Genomic DNA, 21,332 nt, shown 5'->3' on the forward strand with positions numbered 1-21,332 from the left:
CTGCTACTGGTCACCCCAAAACGAGGCTAAAAACCAAAGGTGACCGAGCCTTTGTGGCGGCAGCCCCTAGGCTCTGGAACAACCTGCCTTGGCACATCCGCTCTGCAGGATCGATTGAGGTTTTTAAATCCTCCTTAAAGGCTCACCTCTTCTCCCTGGCTTTTAATTGAGCTTGAGTGGACATCTGGCAAAATCTTAATTAAAATTTAATTTGTTTTATTTTATTTTATTCTATTTTATTGCACTCTGTTTATGTATTTTAGTATTTTTTTTAGTTGCAGCATAGTATGGGTTACGTTTAGCATCCATGCTGCTTTTAATCTGTACAGCACTTTGGTCAACCCCGGTTGTTTTAAATGTGCTCTATAAATAAAGTTTGAGTTGAGTTGAGTTGAGCATTAAGATATTCGTGCATATCCAAAAACCTGCTGACATCCGAATCTTTCACAATTTTTAAAAGTAGGTGTGTCTCTTCTTCTGACAGGAGATGTGGGCATCTGTACCCCAGCCTAGTAAACTGTTGGCAAGTTGGTTTGTGTACGACAGATGCATGGCAAACTGCAGTAAAATCCCCAACTGAGACACATATTCTGAATGTGCTGTTCAAAGAATGCTCCTAAAGCCTGAATAGTATCGGCATATCCTACAAGTCATAATCAGAAAATGCTAGATTTGGAAAAAGACCTTATTCATAACATCCCAACAGAATACGCTGCTTACATGACCCACATCAAATTCAGAATGATGTCATAGTCGGAATACAAGTGGAATATTTGTGTGCATGTAAATGTAGTCATTCAGAATAAAAACTGAACACTGCTAGGATTAGTTGCAATTATACTGTAATAAACAGTAAACAGTGCAGGTGTTCAAAATATTGTGGTAACCTCCTGTGTGCTAGATTACTTGTAGCATCAGGAGCAAAAACACAGGAGACAAAACCCCTCACACCATGTTGTTTAGAGGTAAGAATTCTACTGACACATGACAAGTCTTAAATTGTGCCTCCTCTCTTCGCGTGGCCTGAGTAATCACACATTTGACACATCCAGTTGACCGTGACATCAGTACAGCTCAGTTGAAGGTAGGCACAGGCAACAGCAATCTGCACATTATATTGTGTTGGTGGAGAGACGGGTGTGAAGATGTATCGAGCCATCCACGGGTGTCAAATTCCAGATTTCTTCAAATCACCTTAAGTAATGGTCTCACTGCCTAACAGATGCTGGCTCTGACGTGGGGGAAATTACAAATGAGGTTCAGTTGTGGCAAAAGGGCAGAGAAAACAGATGAGGACAGAAAGCAGTGCCTATGACAGCTGGTGATAAACAAAGGACAATAGCGAAGGCAGTGAATTCCTATCTTGAGTTAGAACAGACCACCAATGCATACCCTGGAAACTGTACTCTATACAACAGTGAAGATCTGTGCACACAGTCAGTCTGCGGAGAGAACTACTCCTCAGTTACTATCAATGGATTATTGTGCCGAGTCCAACAGATTAATACTGTTGAATCATCTGGGGACAGTTACCACGGAATTAAACAGTCGTAATGATTCCTGGGATTTGGAGTTTCCCTGCCTAATATCCAGTTATTACATCACATTGCAGCAAGGGAAATCACCCTCCTGTTGGCTGACTTATTCTAACGTGATTATGTAAGAAGTGTTCCTCGAGTGTTTACTGGGGATCTTTTAGAGTCACAACTACATACAAAGCCGAGTATCCCAGTGGTCATTGTTACTGTAATGAGATGGAACAACTACATCTGTTCGGGTAAGGTTTTTAACCATGCAAATCTGTTGAAAAGTTTCAAGATTGTAAGATTTGAATGCTACTCCTTATAAAGTGAGGTATTGCTCAAGAATGTGCATTTCTGAGTAACAATTTTAAGCACTGTCCTTTGAATTCAGCTGTAGGGATTGTGGATAATGACTGAGTTCACATAACAGTGGTCCAGCTGTGTCTCAGTGGAGGCCGCCCTCCATCCCTCCTCCTCTTTGTACTACAGCTACTCCTTCATGATTCAAATACAAGAAGAAGAAAAAATAAAAGAACTGTAATACTTTTTCAATGCTGGTTTGAGCACTGTTGTGTTAACCCTAACCTAAACACTGTACATGGAATTAAAGAAACTCACCAGCATAATAACAATAAGGCAACCAACCAACAACCCATAATGTGACACTCTCCAGTAACAGGCTCGCTCTGTAGAAGCAGTAGTTGCCACTTGTTCCATTAAAAGTGATGTGTTGTGAATATGTCAATGTCTAGCCCTCAAATATAATACCCCCATTTATTCAAACTTAATTTTCAGGGAAACAAACATTGTCTTATATTTGCGGCACAAAAACAAATCACAGCGAGGGACTGTAGCTTGACTTGACACCGATTCATACTCAAACACACAAACACAATGCATAATTTAATGGTGTGTAAAAGAGAGAGGTGGTTATTTTTACCATCTGTTACATAGGGCCCATGTGGGGCATGGTATGGTGGGCTGAGGAGGGGCAGGGGGGTGCCAGTGATTGTTTGGTGTTTCTATCTATGGAGCCATCTTGACACGGCAGGCTCGCTGTGAAGCCAACGGAGAAGCAGTAAAGACGTGGTGAGGTAAAGCAGAGCTGACAGTTAGTGCACACAGGCAGCTGGAAGGTGAATGAGCTCCTCCACAGAGAAAAACCATCAGAGCTCAGCAGGGATCCATCACACGTGGAGAAAAGAGGACGCAAATTAGGCCTGGCCTCTAAACGTATACACCAACAGAGCTGACACAATACACTGTTGCTTCTGTGCTGTGACACACTGAGAAACACCCAACCAGTAATTATTACAACTAATATATAATTATCATTATTACTGTTATGCAGTGTGTAATAGTTATGGTTGTTGCTGCTCTCCTCACCTCTGCTCATCTCGCTATAATTTAAAACATGGTGTATCTAAAGCCCCTTTCACACATGCACTCCAAACCTGAAATCATCTAGGCATTACGATAAGCTGTATACGAGAACACAAATGTCCGAGTCAGTTGAGTCAGACATTAACCAGCGTTTGTCCTGCCAGCTCCCTAACACAAATCCATGTTATACCCGACTGGGCCCATGTGTGATAGACCAGGTAATTGTCCGGAGAATAACTGCGAATGAGTGGGTGTGTTGATGACGTTTCTGTCATGAAACTCACGTGGAACCGGAAGACAACAAATGTCTAAGGGTGAAAAAGAAGAGTCATTTACATGACGAAGATGCTTTGAGTGTGTGGTTCGGTCTGACTAACAACCCAAAGCATCGGTATTTGACGACCTGGCAATGAGACTCAACAATTAACTATTTTTCTCCAGAGTTACATAAAGCACCTGCAAGATATGCAGTAATTACAACTGCACCGGTTAGAAAGCAAAGACGGATTTCCTTTTCATTGTGTAATGAAACAAAACTTTCAAAGAGGATTTAAAATTGTGCCAAACCTGAAGAGAGCTATGAAATTTCATGATCATAACAATTCATTCATATTGTATTATCATTTTAGAGGCTATAGCTTGTGGTGGTGTTAAATTCACCACAATTCAGCAGCATCACTAAATGCAACCGTCAAAATGATTACACAAATGAATCAACAACGCTCTAAAGTTTCACCAAAAACAGAACATTGTAACATTCATGAATGTAGGATTTATTGCAGGACTTTTGCGTTAGACTGCATATGTTTTGACTACTTGTACCTAATGAGCTGATAACTGAGTGTGCAAAATGTGCATGCCACTGCAGAGTTAACTTGGCAGAAATAAAGTGGAGTGGAGTCACAGGTAGCTGGAAATACCAGATGTCACACACTTGTTGTCCAGGGAAACTGTTATCCAAGACTAATTAAATGATCTAATGAGGCAGGCTTTAATGACACACAATAAATGGTTATTAGTGGATAAAACTATGTGCGCCCAATTATTTTCCCCCCAAGACTCCTGGCATATTACAGGAGACTTTTAAGCATCTCAAGGGTAACCACAGACCCTCCATCACACAAAACGCCATCACAGTAAAAGAGGGTCATGTTTCTGCACTTGGTAGATTACAGTGAACTACGTTTCACTACAAGATCATGGTAAACAGAGAGAACGCTGCACTGTTTTGCTTGTGGGTAACAATAAGAATTATCACTTGCTTAAATGAACACAGTGAGACACATGGTGGAGCCTTTTAGAGTCCAGAGAAATACATTTTGCTTGGGAGAATAACAACATTATTACTATGATTATGGGGCCGTTCTACATTTTGGTGAGAGCTGTGTGAAATCTGAGGAGCTATTTAATAAATGGATTTCAATGGGTAATGATTGTTTCTCCTGCAGTGAGGAGAAAAAAGTCAAAAATAGGCACTATGCAGTTTCATAATCAACAAAATAATGCATTGTTTTGTAAATCCCAGGGGCTAGTACAGAAAGGATTCGAATGTTGGCTTCAAAACTAAAAATCATTTGAAGATTGTATCAATTAGTTTGTCAGGCGTATTTTTGAAATTACAACCCACTGTGTGGATATATTCTCAGTTTTTCAGGAATGATTAAGAGGAATAAAGCACTGCACATGAATCTGCTGCAGAGGTGTATAGTAGGATTAGTTTTTAGAGATTGAGATTAACTGCACACTCTGGGTTTCTGACGCTAAAATCTGGGCCTAAAGGTCCAAACCCACTGAAAGCGATAACCAACACGCCTCATTGGACGCACATCAGTTGATGCTCTTATGGTGCACTGCAGGCATCAGATTTTAAATTTCAAGGGACAAGTTCTATGCTGTAGATACCCTTATTAATTTTCTATACATATTTCTATCTTTGAGTAGCCTATAATAAAGCATGAACGCAGCTGTTGGGTGCGTACTGCTGCTTTGGTTGTAAGGAGAACACCAGTAAAGCCACTGGGGACCAGCCACCTCATTTCATCTTTACATTTTACTGGGTGAAAGTCACTTAAAGCACAGCCAATCATACCTCTATAGTATGTTGATCAAATACTGTTGTTAGGTTTATTTAGCAAGTTCAGATTTATGAGCAGTAGATGTCAGTAAATGTGATGTGAATAGATGACACAGGGTGGGTGCGTTGTGCTAACACAACTACCAAGGATTTATTGATCTTATTCTCAGTATGTGACAACACAACGGTTTAGGGCTTTAGTAGTAGGCTATAGCTGTTGGCAGTGGTAGTTGTTTTTGTTTAATGTACTTGTTCATTAAGTTTAAAGCTAAGCTAACAACGCTAACGTCAGCTATCTGAAACTGTTGTGCACTCTCGCTGCATGACCACCTCTCTGTCTCTCTGTCTCCACTCTGCCTCACTGACTTTGGATCCTCATTTGATGCTCCAGAATTAAACCAGGTCAGATTAGGGTCATCAAAGCAGTTTAATACACCTCAATATGTTTTCTGTGCGTATTCTGCCATTTAAAACAATAGCTGTACTACAAAATGCAAGTGTCAGACGCTTTCAGTGCATTTGGGCCTCCAGGGTGATACTGATACTCCACTACTATGACTCAAAGAACTACACATATTATTTAGAGCAGCAATGTAAGCAAAACATTGTTGGTTATCTATCAAGCTCACTCTCTTTTTTAACTATATGCCATTTTCATATCTTTACTGTTTATATTCTTCTGCTTTTCTGATCTCGTTGACCATTGTGCCAAAGAGCTAAAAAAGCAGTGTGATAATTTGTAATTTGTGAAAGTGGGGCAGACATGTTTCTGTTGTTCCTGGGGAAACCCACAGGGCTGGGAACAATTACTTTCTCTCCCTGTCAATAAGTGAATGTTAAAGCAAATTAAACAGCTTTCTGGCTGCTCACCCCCTTGGATCCCCCCGACTGTGAACAGCAATAGAATGGAAATACCCTCTGTTAATGAATTTTGAAGTAACGCAGTATTTCAAATGCAAAATACTTGAATATTTGCCACCGAGGACAATTGCTTTTTTGTTAACCCATATCAATAGATGTCCCTTTAACAATACACAAAGCAAAGTTAATTGCACAGCTGATTGATTCCTAAGTGTGACAATATGACTATTTCAAGCCCTCCACTCTTTCCCTCCTTGCACAGCTTGTCTTGCTTATTGAAGCGCTACCTGGTTGCTAGGCAGCCCTGCTGGATGACGACAAGTACTCATTTGAGGGCTCAACCTGCGTCACTAAAGGATCTCTTCACTGGGAAGTAATTGCTAAGTAAAGGTCAAAACCAGATCCTTAAAATGTCCAACATATTGTTATTTATATTGCCACCCAGTAACATGTGGTTCATGTGAATAAATATTTGCAGTTTTATCATCTGCCATCTGACTTTCTTGCCTGAAGGTGTGTGAGAGAGTTTGTCATATACCGGTAATCACTTGCTCATAATTCCAGGCACAAGAGCGGTAATGGATGCACACACGCACACACACACACACACACACACACACACACACACACACACTAGGGCCGTAACGGTACATGTATTTGTGTCGAACTGTTCGGTACGTGACTTTCTGTTCGACACTACCCTGTACCGAATTATTGGGCGCAGGATATTATTTTATTTTATTTTAATTCCGTTTTTGCGAGCCGAACCATTTAAAATATCTAGTTCCCCGACAGACATAATTGAGTGATGGACCGAGTCTGACCGTAAATCTCCGCGAGTTTGAACGTTAACCGGCACGACTAGAAAAAGCAATCTGGTGCAAACTACGATATCGTCGTCATTTAAAAAGAAAGAGCGTTTCCCTGACCATCGCGCTAAAGAAATAACCAACGCCATTGGAGTTGAGTAAAATTGTTTAAGCTGTACTTTATATATAATACATCTAAAGATATATTTTGTTTACTGCACTTTAACAAAGTGGGAAAGCTAAGTAAGTTCCGAGTAAAACTGAATCTGAGCAGGTTTTAAAGCTGACCAGCTGCACTATACTTTTTATTTTAATTGAGTAAAACTGTTTAAGCAGAAATTTATATTTTTGATTCAAACAATGTGAAAAAGCAGGATTTTATATATATTTGTTTCATTCAAAAATTGTGTAAAAAGAGTTAACTGCTGTGGTGGTATGTTTTAATAAGGTTACCAATAAGTAAAAGATATTTAATAGTTGTCTATTTTTTTCATTACTGAACTGAAAAAAACCAAACCGTGACTTGTGTACCGAGGTACGTACCAAACCATGATTTTTGTGTACCGTTACACCCCTAACACACACATACACACACATATATACAGGGGTGTGCACAGCAATAAGCACACTTCCATTGCCTACAAAGTTTCAAATGAGCCAACAATAAGGTCCCATAGTTACAGCATCAACATTAGTATATGTCAGTGCTGGCAGGCTTTTCCCGTATTAGGCCAGAAGCACACCAGGCCAAGAACAACACCGTCCGTCTTGTTGTCACACACTTGAAGATTGGGCAACAACGTGGGCTCAGTCTCTACATGATAAGTGACTGTGTATACATAACAAGGTATCTGCATTCAGAAAAAAAACTGTAGTTTACATTTTAACATTCCTGCGATGACACATATACAAACACAGAAAGAAAGGGAGGTGTTTTCACAAGTTAAACTTGTGTTAATGATCCACCAAACACTGACAATCTGTTCACCTGGTCGATAACAGCAATGTCAAACTCTGATTTTTAACTCTTTTTTCACTCTTTTTAACAGAATTTTAAAGCTGTGTGTTCCAAGTAGTGTTGCCACGATACAGGAATTTCTAACTTGGATACAACACCTTGAAAATATCGATAATCTGTGCTATTTTCAATACCACAGGGAAAATCTGACATTGAGGACATCCAAAGTGAATTTTTAATAAAAAGATAAATACAACAATGCTATAATAAGAAAACAATGACTTCTCTTTTCTTGGTTAGTAGCAGGACGGCAGGATGACTGTAGTAAACCCTAACAATAAAGTTACGAAATAGTGTTTGTGCTAAATGGTAAAAGACATCCTAAACTCATTTAAATAAAATGATAAAAAAAAATGAACCTCTCAGAAAAGTCTTTGGCAGTAAAAGGTTTCTCAGTACCTTCATTTAAAATTTAATCTTTCCCATTGTCTTTCTCCAAAAGTATTTCTTTACTCCCCGCCCAGAGTGACTTAGTTTGAGACTTCATACAAAATTTGTCCAACAAAAACAAAATCAGGTGCTGCCTCTTGTGACTAATAGACAAGCAGGAAATGTGTGATAACACTGTAGTTACCTCATAATTGGCTAGTATGCTTCAGTTGGCCCCTGGGAACAGACGGGCCTGTGAGCCAGTCAGTTTGCTGATGATTTATGGAGTTGAGTATGAAGTTGTAAAACCACAAACTATAGACTTTTTGTGTCTGTTGGTAACCTAACAACTATCTGGCATGTGCTTCTTCCACTCCATAAGTGTAGCTACAGACTACTGGTAAGCTCTGCTGTGTCATCTTAAAGTGTTGTTTCATTTTTCCTGGGACTTATAATGGTCTTGTAATTCCTATAATGGTCAGGAAAACCATGCTATTCATATACTTTTTATTCTGGCATGAAACACACATCTAAACACAACAGGCAAGATCGAGGTCAGGAAAATGATTGAGGTCATATCTATATATATTGTTCATTAAGTGGATAACATTGTGACAGTATATGTGACAGTGTATCAATAAACCAATATTTTTGACAACACTAGTTCCAAGAACAACAAGGATTGATGATGTTGACATTTAATTTGCCGGTTGGCCAGTGTGACAAATCACCTTGTTCTGCAGCTCATACTACAAGAGCAATGAAGAAAAGATCGAAAACATATGGGACAGCAGTTATCCTGGATGTGCTACCTCCCTCAGACTTTAGCAGACAGAAGACTAGTATCGACTTTGGACAGGTCATCTAAATAATCCAAGACAGAAGGGTGGAAAAGGCCATCATTTTGTCACCAATACCAAGTAGTGTAACAATGCCACACACTGCTTCTACTGCATGTTTGTGTCTCAGCTGCTGCAGCAGGTGTGTTATGCTGCTAATTTCTTGCCATTGTCTACTTTGCACACCACAGCAGTTTGCTCAGTGTCTGAAATCTGCTAAACTGAAGCACTTCTACGGCACTGATGAGACATTGCTGTCTTTTTTTCTCTACTAACTACATGCTAAGCCACCTTGCCTAACCATGGTCATACCTGTAGCTAGGTACCAGGTGATAAGTGTTAGTATCAATGCCAACGGGGCTGCCCACTAATGGTCGACCAAAAAGGTCATTAGTCGGCAAGATATCATTGGTTGCTTAGCTGCAGGAAAAAAACACACACACACACACACACACACACACACACACACACACACAAAAAACACAAATATGAACTCCATTAGGAGCTGCTCCTTGTCAAAATAAATCAAAACCTACATGACTGAACCATGTGGGAATTTAATTTGAAATGACAGACACAGGAAGTGGCCACACTCAGCAGTCAGACAGAGTCAGTTACAAACCAATCACAGCCGACAGATATCATTCCCTTCTCTCGTAAATATTCAGTCTGTGATAAACACGGAAAGATTGATCATGTTAGTGCAGGGCTACTCAGAGCTTTATATCTGTCCCACGGATAATAGGTGTACACACTTATAAACAGCACCTGGAAGAAGATCAGCTCTGCACTCAGGATTTCAGGTAAATAGGCTATATGGTGCCTGTTAAGGTTTCCCAGCAACTTCGGACGCAATCTGCCACCACGCTCTTGAAAGCTGGCACAGAAAAGGCACAACAGTAGCGGCCACTTCCCGACCTCGTGTTCTCCAGGCGATTAAAGATTCAGCATGTGTACAGCCCCTGATTTCCAGGGCTGGTACCTGCGGTTATCACACAGGCTAGTTAATAACATGTCGGGCAGGAAATCCAAAGTGTGGGATCATTTTGAGAAGGTGAAGGATGAACCCAAGTTGATATGTAAACTCACCTTCATTGGTCGACTATAAACATGGCATATCATCTGAAACATGTCAGTAGCTACATGCCCATTAGCCACTTAGCACAATCATTACTGCTTTGCCGACAGCGTCATTAACAGGCGGCTCGCTCAGTGTGTGACGTGCACTTGTAGATAAAATATAGGCCTATATTAATGAAGGTTCATTAGTACGGTTTTGTATTTCTCTGTAATGTAGCACAGTGTTAACAATGTTACTGATACTATTCCTTCTCACACCTCAACTCAAACCATTGTGTTGCCCTGCCCAAAATATTACTTAATAATTAAATTAATATCGTTAACATGGAGCCGACTAGTCAACTAATGGCCCTAAATGACGACTATTGGTCGACTAGGAAAATTCTTAGCCAGGGGCAGCCCTACATTTTTCATAGCCTTTGTTTGGGGAATATAAACATGTTTTGAATAAATATAAAAAATCAAAATAAGAACTTTAAAATACACCAAACTGACCAGTGTACCATTGTTAAATGTAAAACTCCGCCTAAACAAAATATAGTCTTTATTTACAACATGTCAATTAGGAAATATTTGAAAAGTAAACAAGTCTCTGACCACGTCAAGACAGACAGGGTGCGGGCAGAGAGACATAACATTACAGACACAATTTGGCTGGTGCTCAAGTATTTAAGTTTGATACCCTGCCAGCCACAAGTATGACTCAAGAGACAGCTAAATCATTTTATACATTGTGCAGAAACATACATTCAGGTAAATTGGTTGCCACAGGTCATGGTTGTCTTCTTTCATGAGTCCCATTCTATCAGAGACAACCCTTGTCTCCAAACCTGCTATCCCTCTGTCTAAAACAAAGAACCCCCCAAAGAACCCCCACCCCCACCCATCAGTAAGCAGAGCACCTTCCACAAACTGTGCAGCACACACAGCAGCATCCAAATCAACACGAGCACATACCATTCTTGTTACTATTCAGACTCCATGATTGGTTTGTCCATCATTCTCCCAAGCTGCAGACAGAGTGCAAATAATAAAGGCTCCCTGTGACAGAAAATCAATACTTGGAACATTGCATGTTACAGCCTCACCAGGAATTCAACCTTCCTCTTGTCTGCACAAAATATGAGGCATTCTCAAACAATAATAAAGTTCAGTTAAAAGGCATGCGATTCAACATCAGGTAGCACAGATAACACAGCAGTAATTTAATCTTAGTTAATGAAGGACAGTGATGAATTGTGCAAAATAATCAGTCGACACACAACAGAATTTCAGTCATTTCGTTTGAGAAGTCATTACATCACTTCTTGGAAATGTTATGTACTTGCTCAGGAGGTGGGATACGGCTCACAGCACACCAGGAGTTTTAGACAGAGCCCACTTTACCAATAGGAAGACAGGCCTTAGTAATGTCTTTGTTGGTCAGTGGGTACTAGTTTTGTCTGGACCAAAGCTTGCAGCAGATTTTTTTTTGCTCTTCAAAACAACTCCCAAACTCCATCTGGTGTGTGTCTGCGTGTGTGAGTGTAAGGCGTTTGATGTAGGGAAAATCACCCTTTTACCCCAAACGCATTCAAGCCATATTTAAACTACCAGAAAAAGGTCAGACAGCTTGTCACTAAAACCATGGGCAGAATTTGCTCAACAGCCGCAGCAATCTGTGAAGACCTGAAGCTAATTGGATCACTTTTCACTTCCACAGAGGGGAAAACAGAATAAAAAGAAAGGCTATGGGCAGTGAATAAAACTGTTGCTGAATAATGTGTTTGTGTTCATGTATTTGACGTTTTCTCTGAGTATTTCCACGGCTAGAACTTAAAAATGTCCATATTTCATCCTTAAAAAAGGTTTTCTACCACAGAGCCATTACTGCCAATTTTTGTCACAGTCTATATTGTTAACTCATCTTCCCATATGCCAAAGCTGCCTCTTGGTAAATGTGAATACACCCACGCAGCTTGCTAATCAGGTTTTCACTGAGCACCACAAATGCCATGAGGGCTCAGCTGAGTTTACACAGAAACAAATGAGGGAATCAACCTTAGCCAGTGGCAAATCAATGCCTGCACAGGGTGGCTGATGAACAAGCATGATGAGGTAAATATCTAATCGGGGAAAAAGGTTGCATTCGTCTCCTGGCCCTATTAGCTTCAGTTTATTCCCTCGGCAAGAGCCTGTTTGTGACTGCATGATTTTAATCTATTTAGAAGAAAATTAAACTTTTCAGCGGCAGAGAAGTTGTTCATTTTCTCTGCCTCATTAATGTCGGAAATCCTGTCAGAGCCAGCAGTCATCCAAATAAAACATCAACAGATGTAAAACACTATTAAGGCTGGGCAATATAGCTGTGAAAAACATTGAACAAATAAAAATAGCGTTAATTTAATTTGAAACTTTTAAGTAAATCAGTTCATTAGCTTTAATAATAATTTGCTAAGAATCATTAATTTGGACAATTTGGAATTTTGTATAACAACAACACAATATGATAACATCAAGATATGATTCCACTGAGAGTCAATAAACTATAAGACTGACTTATTGTCCAGTCCTGAAGACATAATATATTTACAGTCTGTCTGCTTTGACATGCCATAATAATGGCTAGTAAGCATACAGAATACCATCATCAACATACATTCAGAGCAACATGCACACTCTACAGGTACAAATAACATTGCCATTTTTGTTCAAACACATAAATGATATGTGATGGACCATCCAGTCCCCAAAATTTCTTCGTTTTTTTTCTTAAACATCAGCAACTGGTTGTGACCAACCGGGCTGTCTGTCTCTACTTTTCCAAATTTGTAAAAGCCGAAAAGGTTTACTTTTATCCCCAACATTATGACATGCTGTTCCAATTAATTACTGTGAATCATATACTTATCTCATCTTATTATAAATGCTGTTACTAATTGGGGTTCAGATTCATTAGATATGTGGCTTTTGTGGCTTCTTCACAATAAAACACTTAGGAAAACCCTGTAAAGTATTGCTACACTGAGTACTGAAGACTTTTTCCTTGAGGCAGTGGTATTTGACTCATTAAAAATTTCAATGGGGCAGTTTTAAAGATTCAGAAATAGGCATCACAACACATCAAAGTTCCTGTGTTAGACTGAAGGAAGTGAGTACATATTAGGAGCATCATTAGATAGAATGTTAGTCAAAAGTACTTTCACTCTGCGGGACATGTGAGCAGGGTTTGACATAACCAATGGCCCGGGGCCAGTAAACACTTATGCCAAACAAGTTGATTGGCCACCCACTGGCCCTACGCAATGGAGTCTGCAATGTGTGTGATGTCGTTATTTTCAAAACACATGATCAATGAAATGCACATGGGCGAATGGCGGAATGCATTATTGGATACACTCTTCACCCACTGGCCTGTGACAGAGATGGAGCATCTTTGCTCCATTGTTGCAAGCATTCTGCCTATCGCCTACCTGAGCGGCATGTGCACGTCCCGGAACCTCATTTTTCATTTCAACACAGCCCGCACTGAGCTGCGCAGCTTGGCTGTGCCTCATTTTGGGTTCAGCTCGTCGCCTATTTTTTTATCATGACGCACTTCGTTCTCAGCAAAAATAGACAGTGAAAATGATCTGTTGATGGCCATATTGTCATCATACCAGAAACATTACACCAGCACAGTACACCAGAAATATCCAAAACGCACCTGTAAGTGATGACAACAAAGACCCAGCAGCACCTCTACTCAAATGATGACAGCAACGTAACACCTTCAATGACAGTTACAATTTCTGTTTTTGTAGAATATGTCACAATCATGAAAAAGTATGTAAATATTTATTTCTATCTCCACACCTCGAGCGTGGGACAACCTCTAGCTCACCTGGTAGAGCGTGTCCACCATGTAGACTAAGTCCTTTGCAGTTTGATTCCAACCTGTGGCCCTTTGCTGTGTGTTATCCCCCCTTCTCCCTCCTTTCCTGTCACTCTTCATCTTTGCTATAACAAAGGCAAAAGCCTTAAAAATAATCTTAAAAAAACAAACAAAAAGAAAGCCTTCTAGTGTTTTTGTGGATAGAATCCCTTCATTTGTTAACACAAGGCTTTTGTAATATTTATTTACAATTGAGCACACACCGTTTTAAACCATTTAAACGTCATCTGTAATGACATGAAAACATGGGATACAGCGACTGTGGTATTAGCTCGACATTACAAATCAACAACTAAAGGTACACACCCAAAGTTGCAGGGAACTTCGCTGTTGTATGTCATTTATAATAAATCACCAAAACTACAGAAAAAAATATTTTCATTTTTTGGCTGTCAGACCAGTGAAAATACAGAAGGCGCCAGTAAAACTCTGATCTGCTGGCCCTGGGGGGGCCAGTGGGGGGAAAATGTTACATCGGGTACTGCATGCGAGTCATAACCACTGCATGATGTTTTGATGATTACACTCGGCCTTAACAAAGACAGTGGAGTTTCAGTGTTACAGTGTCTGTTTGTGCTCAAGCACTGAGCAAAGGAAGTTGGGCGTCAAAGGTGCCACATTAGGGCAGGAAGAGGATTTTTTTTCTAGCAATGTCAAGTAAAAGTAATTGTGGCTCTATCAAATCAACACACCCATGTGTGTGTGTGTGTGTGTGTGTGTGTGTGTGAATACATGTGGCTGAGTGTGAGTGTTGTGTGCAGGCGAATGTTGGCCTCACGGCTAAATTATATTTTACCTTGGGTTTCAATAATTTTTGCACAAGGGCGCTCAGTTGTTAGTATGCATTTGCCTACATTTGCATTCATTCATCCTTCAGTAAGTGTGATTTATTACTACTTCATTTATGCAATAATAGAGCATGTTTGGAGTAAAAACTTTTACAGTGATTTAAAATCAAGCCAATCTTGCATGCTTTTATCAACAGATACATAATGCAAATATGGGAGAGTCCAATGCCAGCAAGTGGTAGTGTTTGTACGGACTGTATGTGTTGGAGGTATGGATGTATTAAACCACCAGCATATGTCACGCTTCAAAGCACTTCAGGTGTGAAAGGGTATAAAACAGGAGCACCTGTTATTGTGTTGCTGTGTCTGAATTCTATTAATTGCATACAGAACAGTTTACACAGCACTAACACTATTAGTCGTTCCAGTTTGCTTGTGTTTTCTTTAGCTTTTTAACTGCAGTATAGTTAGAACAACTCATTCTTAAAGAGTTTGGATAAGGTCTAATTTCAGCATGAAATTGTTTGCTGGCTGGTTGTCACAGTCCAAATGGGAGAGGAAGAACAATCAATTATTAGCAAAGTCAGCTGATACTGTTTCTTGGAGGGAAACCTGCATATTCTGAGCACCACTGGCTGAGAGAGCACTGGCAATCAGTCTGACCACTTATGTTTGTACTATGCCATTTTGGCCTGGAAGGGTCTGAGAGCATGATTGTACCACATTGGCAAAAATCCAGACGAAAACTATGTGGCCGCTGCGTCATAAGAATTAGATTCCCATCCATATCTGCACCATCACAACAGGAAAAGTCACTTAAAAGACATTGTTGAACAAAGGTCAGCCGAGTTGGACCAAGGACATCTATTCTGGTGACAAAAACAGCTGTCACTGAATTTATGATGTATGATATTAATTGACCATATTTGGGTTTTGGAATGTTGGATGGCTAAAAGATGCGATGTGAATATCTAAACTTTGGCTCTGGGAAAATGACATTTTCTAAAACCAAATAAAATAATCAACCTATTAATCAAAATTAAAACAATCATCAACTGCAGCTCTGCATTCCTTACTAGAATCACATTTTTCAAAATGAAGACATTATCCAAATAAGTAGTTTTCGATTACAACCACAGAGAAAATACTTAAAGCCTCAGTGTGTAAAAATGGTGAATAACAGTGACATCAGTGATCAAATTCTAGATTGTAGGGCTCACTCGCTCTCACTCACTCACCCCTCCTGTCGGGTAAGTGACGGTGGCCTCGTAGGACAAAAAGCCTTGCGCAGACAGAGATGGCATCATCCACGAGTTTTTCAAGTTAGCACAGTAATGCTAAAATAACACGTTTTATGTGATAGTCACGGCACAGTGCGGCAAATATAGGTTGGTACCTGTTCTTCCACAGGAGTTCTTTCCACCTGGAATAAGCAACGCTGATATTCACTCGCATTTTGTCCCGTCCTCACTTATCTGATCTTTTTCTTTTATTTGGTGGCGTGGTTTCCCTCTTACGGGGCAAAACATATGTGTGGTCCTCCATTTAAAGTGCGACAGAATCATAAAAGTACAAAGCAGGTTCACGCAGAAGCTCCCCGGATTGAGCTTCGCCTTCTCTGTCTCTAGTGACGGCAAGTTCTAGGTAAACGCGAAAGGCGAAACACGTATATCCCTTTCGGCCACTGTATTCAAATATGGCGACGCAAGAGGGCAGCCTCCAGCAGACCGCGCCCTGCCTGTGTATATATAGAGAAATCATTCTAAGCCTATGATAAAGCTTCCATTTGTATGTGAATTGCATTACACTTTAGTAAATATATATTTATGAAAGCAATAGTTGATATTTGCTAATAAACAACCACGTAAATTACACATTGTAACTTTAAATGAAGCAGCCTCTCAATGAACCCAGCTTGTTAAGTGATCAATAATGCAGCACACTAGCAACAGTTGTCAGTTAAGTGGAAACCACATGTTCAGTGATGAACGGCTGCTGTTAAACACAATCAGTGGGTGAGCGTTAAAGACAGAGCGCCTGTAGGATAGGGATTATAGGAAGCAACTCACATAGGTATGACTCCGAGGTGATAAATTAAACCTATGGAGAGATTAAACTGCTGCCTCAGCTCTTAACATTTAGCAGCTGAAATATTACCATTTCTTTCATCACACTATAGGAGCTGAGTCCTTCCAGTGAAAGGTAACGAGGAGGTCAGCTAACCAGACGTACTATGCCAAGTGTTGAAAATGTTAGACGAGATGTATGAGTGCTGCTGAGGAGAACTGAAAGGTGACTTTGTCCAAATGGCAAGGGGGAAATGTGAAACCATGTTAAAAAAAAGACAAAAAACAAACTCAAAGCACGCACGCACACAGGCAGCCAAAACAATCACAATGCTCCACTGTGAGCATGAATACATATATACAAACTCCGAACAACCACTCTGCACAGCGCAGCTCTCTGAACAGCTGACCAGCACAGCCTGGTATAGTCCTCATTTCGGGTGACTGCAGATCTTTAACCACGGAATCAATCACTATTATAAACTATTTTAAATCAGAGAAGAGATACCAAACTTTTACTTACCGAATACAGATACTGTTAGACGTGGAGTTTGCACCTTACTCCTAACCCCAGTTGAAGAAGATGATGCTGCTGCTCCACTACTCCGCTCTTCCTAATATCCTGCAGGGTCCCCTAAAGTTTACCTGTGAATGAAAATTACAGCACATGTTTTAAAAATTAAGTCTTTTCTTCAATATGTCTTCAGCAAATTACAAAGACTAGAGTAGTCGGAGCAAGAAAGTCAAACAAAGGATGGCATCACATGTTGTACAACACTGGAATATGAAGTAATGGGATTATCAAAGATAATGAATCCAAAATGTGATTTTCCTCAGTTTATGCAGACAGCTGGAAAACGCCTAAGGGAAATGACTTGCCAAGAAATCTACACAGAGATTGTCCACAGTGTTTTGACACCACTCAACAAAGGAATTGCTTTTCTGTCTTCCCCAGATGTAATCAATGAGTTGAGCAGCCTAACGCTGCCATAAAACAGCAAAGTCTGAAAAGCAACATATGGTCTTAGCTTCTCTAATCTTGTCCACTGGAAATAAACAGAGGCACAGCTGCTGTAGTCTCATTATTAAAGTCTATGGCAAACCCACTGTCACACCAGGCAGTAGGAAATTAAAAAGCAAAGATGCCAAGAAGAAAGCCATCCTCATTGGCAGAAATATATTGCACACAGTCGTCCCTAGAGACAGACCAGAAGTCAGCGAGATGAAACTAAATATAGCTTACCACCATTTTACTCAGGTAAATTATATTTGTTGCTATTTTAAGAATGCATCTAAGGCCACAATTACCAAAACAATGTGAGCAGCAGCGTTCCAAGTTAAGAGCTGTGACTGATAAGGCTGAGCTTTTTCTACATTCTCTGGATCAAAAATGTAGTAATAAAAAACAAAGTCTTCAGGCAAAGGTTCTTTTACAGCCACTGTTTAAAGAGAGATCACTTTGTGCTGCTGTATCTGATCCGTCAGGGACAAGTGCCTCAGGCGGCATAAATACTACCCTAACACTTTCAATGGCCTGCACATTTGCACGTGTACACTAAAAATAACCATTAAAATTATAATAATTACAGTTTGTTGTGTAATTGGAGGACTGTATTGTGAACATACATGCTAATTAATCACTGAGGGGTTAAAACAAAAAAGGGGTCACCATCTGCTTTGGCTACCCAGCATGCAGCATGCCAGGAGTGTGTGAAGACCTGTGGGACTGCCCAGGGATGTGCTCGGTGGTGCTGCCTGCCCCAGTGCCTCTTCACAAAACCTACTCAGAAACCCACATCCATCTACATACTGCTAAACCTTCTATGCGTATTTTTCAGGCAGCCTCACAGCCCGAATCCACTGAGACCAGGTTAACTCTGTCTATGTCCATGTCCGATGGGGTGCACAGGGACCCATGCAAATCTTGCAGCGAGAAATGATTATTTTTCCACTTGTTTTTGTGGCAAATATAGAACTGTTTCCACCAACAGTAACCCCACTGTGAATCTGTGCCCCTGAATAGGATGGTCATGATGTAATGTAATATTTCCATTGGTCAGACAGGTATTAAGTACAGTTGTAAGATGACGTGTGCCACCCCTATGACACAGAGAGCTGTGCCATTGTTCTACATTAGAGCCATTAGTGAGGAAAAATTGTGGCAAAAAAATGGAAGAGTCTTTGAGGGTTGGCTGAGGTGACAATATCCTACAGTCACAAGCGTTCATGGAGAAAGAAAACAATCCTAAAGGTCATCATGGGGCCAGATCTGACCCATTTACCAGAGCCACTTCTGAATTCAGAGAGTAGGGTGCTACTGTGTCAACAGTGAGACCATCTAATGGTCTGATTGCTTTGGTTAAAAAGAACAGAGATGCTGTTGAACAGGCAGGGAAAATGCTGATGGCTACAGCAGCACGGCCACAGTAATCTTAAACAGACATCCACTGCTGCTGCCTACTTCACATTAATTTGATTCATTTTCCACAAAGCTGAAAACTTTGTCACCATGGGCACAAAGAACAGAGAAGGAAGCCCTGTTTCATCTTTCCTATTTCCTCGGCCAATTAGAATCCCCCGCCCGCCCACGGAGGCTGGATGACATGTTGATTCTTAATCACAAGGCGATTAGAGAAAAACTGTGCGACCGCTGCCATGGGAATAAAATCTTGATTCATCAAAAAGACAAACCAAGTAAGCACTTTAATATCACTCATCTGTCTCCTTATTTGACGTCACTTTTTTTTCCCCATTTTGAGATGTAGGTTAAGGAATGCAATAGCCACCATGTCACTTCCCTCATGTTGTGGGCTTCCATTTGACTCAAGCCAGCATCTTGGGTGAGCTTTTGTTGTGTGTTGAAATGTCTGAAGCAATACAAAAGTGGGCATGTGAATGCACACACATGCACCGTGCAGCTGTGTCTGTTCAGTGTCTGTCTTCCTTTTTAAATCACTCAGATTAGCTGTTGAAGGTGGGGAATAAGGCTTACTTATATTTAAGTCATCTAATGAGGAATGTTAAGGGGAAATGCAGTTGAGACTTTCCCCTGCAGACTGCTAAACAGTGAACTACAGCTCAGTTCAAAACACAGACAACATGACAGTGCTGCAACATTGCTTCACTGCACTTGGGACAAGTCCTGACACACCAAACACTGATGTGAACTGTTAAGTGTTCAGCAAACTCTCTCACAGAATGATTTATCCCTCCGAAGCTTATTCCAACACACTTTATTCCTTCTGCAGTCAGCCACATTTGATCAATGCACTTAATCTCAATTACAATATCAGGATGAAAGAATGAATTTCAGCTGTGCTCCCATCTTCCCTGTGATAAACACAGCCAGTTCACTGGCTTTTTCATGACACAATACTTAGTGCTGCCCTAATTGTGCAATTTCTATCACCAAAATAAACACACATTTTGGCTCCCACTGCCCTACCACACCGGTTAATCCACTTTCACCTGTAAAGCAGTTAACTCTGCCACCCCCTTTTGAAAAGTTAATTTATTCAAGAGTTAAACTGTATGTCAAAACATGAAAAGTAAAATGTGTTATAGGAATAAAAAGCTGGAAAAGCTCAGCTCTGTCACTTTGATTAATGAATCAGGCTTTAACTAGTTACTCGCTAATGTTAACCCCTGGCTGCTAAATAACTTCACAGTTATTGGGTGGGGTGTAGCAGCTCAACCGTTAATGCGGTTATGGAGCTAACTGAAAGATAAATAAATATATATATCAAGGGGTTAATCCTCTATTGAAGATAAGGGTTTCACTTGACGTTGACTTTACATGCCATTGACACGAAGGGAAATAATTTGTTTTATTTGACAGAGCTCACCGCCACGCTCAACTTCGCTTCCCCGGCTTTTTTATATGTTAAAACTCTTTTAAGAAAATTCACATTAACTACAACAAAACAACTTTAATAAAACACCTCTCACAGCAACAGTCGATAACCTCTTCCACTCACGTACTGTAGCCCGAAATGACTTATATTCAAGCTAGCAGTTAACCTAACGTTCACGTTAACTCTCTGAAGACGTTAACAGACACAAAAACACGCCTTGGAGCGCCTTAAAGTAAAATTGTACTTCGCGAGACAGACAGTATTAAAGGTATTTAAAAGCAGAAAACTTACAGCAGGAAGCGGAGAGGTCTCCGGAGTTTGTTTCAGCCGTTCTAACAGTGATTGAGCAGGACAGATAGTGCTGAGGCTCATCGCAGCGCTCCGTGCTTTCAGTCGGAGCAGCAAACAATCCAAGGGAGCAGGACTGTACCGTAATGACCTGAGCTCACACCGAGGCGCACGTTAAATTCTCTATACCGTAATACATGAGGTAGCAGTAGACCGTTAATGTTTGCAGTGAAAATGCTCGTTTCAAAACTTCAAAAAAGACTCAAAAGTAGTGATGGTAAAATAAGTAAAATATTTTAACAGTGTAGAAATATCCCGTGACAAGTAGTAAAGTACGCAAGTATTTTCATCAAAATACACTTAAAGTGGCAGAAGTAAACACACGCATTATGCACAATGGCCCATTTCAGAATAATGTATTTAATATCACTGCATCATAATCGTTGATACATTCAGGTGTGTATCAC

At 40.3% G+C, this 21,332-nt stretch overlaps 1 protein-coding gene across 1 annotated transcript in view; it reads right to left on the bottom strand.

Annotated features, from left to right (window-relative positions):
• LOC125887192 (tumor protein p53-inducible protein 11-like) overlaps positions 1–20,999 on the bottom strand; it is a 45,250-nt gene extending 24,251 nt beyond the window's left edge. The window contains exons 1-2 of the mRNA XM_049573841.1: positions 20,869–20,999; positions 17,247–17,368 (exon numbers count right to left, since the gene is read on the bottom strand). The gene's annotated coding sequence lies outside the window, so the exon portion shown is untranslated. The remainder of the gene's footprint in view (positions 1–17,246; positions 17,369–20,868) is intronic.
• Positions 21,000–21,332: the final 333 nt, after the last annotated feature.

The sequence above is a fragment of the Epinephelus fuscoguttatus genome, linkage group LG4, assembly GCF_011397635.1.
Source record: "Epinephelus fuscoguttatus linkage group LG4, E.fuscoguttatus.final_Chr_v1".
NCBI lineage: Eukaryota > Metazoa > Chordata > Actinopteri > Perciformes > Serranidae > Epinephelus > Epinephelus fuscoguttatus.